This window comes from Orycteropus afer, unplaced genomic scaffold, assembly GCF_000298275.1.
Source record: "Orycteropus afer afer isolate SDZICR_OR568_19922 unplaced genomic scaffold, OryAfe1.0 scaffold00106, whole genome shotgun sequence".
Taxonomy (NCBI): Eukaryota; Metazoa; Chordata; class Mammalia; order Tubulidentata; family Orycteropodidae; genus Orycteropus; species Orycteropus afer.
In genome coordinates, this window is record NW_006921693.1 from 3,222,235 (window position 1) to 3,223,725 (window position 1,491).

Here is a 1,491-nt window from a genome sequence, read left to right on the forward strand (position 1 = left end):
CATAGGGCCCCAGGCAGTGACAGCAGTTTATGGCTGGCTGCTAACCAAAAGGTTGGTGGTTTGAACACGGTCAGTGGCACCACGGAAGACGTGCCTGGCAATCTGCTTCCACAAAGACTGTCCCAGAGCATCCTTCAGAGCACTTCTACTCTAACACATGAGGCTGCCTGGGTCAGAACTGAATCACCAACTTTTCACGTTGATTTTCATGTTCTGCCAGGAGCAGCCAAATTTAAACACTGAGGGATAATTACAAGGCAAAAGAGTTTTAGCGGGGTTTTCTTCTTCACTGCATTCCCACCACCTAGCCTCACCTTCATCCGGTGCCAGGGCCTCACCCTCAGGCATTCTCATCCAATTACTCTGGGAAGGGACTTGGGCCTCAAGAGTTTTGAAGTTGCCCTACTATACAGTCAAAGCTGACACCTAATGAAATAAAACCAGTGGGTCTCAAGCTTGAGTGCACTTAAGGTTTACCTGGGATACTTGCTTTAAAACACGGATTTCTAGGGCTCACCCCCTGAGAATCTGATCTAGGAGCTCTTGAGTGGGATTCAGTAATCGGCCTTTGTAACAAGCCCCCAGGGAGGGGATTCTGACTCAAGTAGTCCAAGGATCACACATTGAGAAAACAGGGCCGGTCTAGATTTTGTTTTGTTCTCAGCCTGAGTAAGCCTTTCACCCCAACTGTTGAAAGAATGTGGATCAAAGGGCAAAACTGTATGCCTCTGCCCTCAGTCAAGACACTTCCAGTGAAGACAGCCAAGTACATTTTGCTGATAATATTTGCACGAGCCAGCCCTAAAGAACATAGGGAAAGAGATGTAACATTTACCAAGCCCTTACTATGCTCCAGGCGCTTTACAAATGTTCTCAGAGTGAGGGAGTGAGCGCTTAGAGCACACGGAGGTAGAGGGATGCTCTTCCTTCCCCAGATCCCTCCCCTGTGGAGAAGAAAGAGGGAGACCATCCTGCTTTCTTTCCAATGCAAACTCCCTGGGAGCAAAGGGCAGCAGGTCAGGGGGTGGGAGTTCTGGATCCCAGTCTCCAATTTTGACTCTTTCCTTCCTGTATGTTATGGGGCAAACATACAGGTTCTCCCAGTTTCTATTTCAGTGTCTGTCCAATGGAAGACACCTGCCTCTGCAAGGTAAAGGTGTACATTGTCACACACTAGAGAATTTGATATTTATTGGCAGAAAAATATCATGTATGTGAAATTAGACTGTAAAAAAAAAAAGATGCAAATGCTGCTACAGTTGGACATCCTCTGCATTTGTTCATGTGTCCATTCATTCAGCAAGCATTAGTTGGACACCTACTGTTTACAGAACCCTGAGCAAAGACTGGTAGAGAGCAGACTCTCCACAGACAAAATCATCTCAATTTGGTCGGGCGAAGCAGAGGTGGAGTGAGGGTGGCAAACAGTAGGGAGAAGAGGAGGTAGAGTGGGGTTGAGGAACAGCGAGAAGAAACGGAAGAGATGAAAGA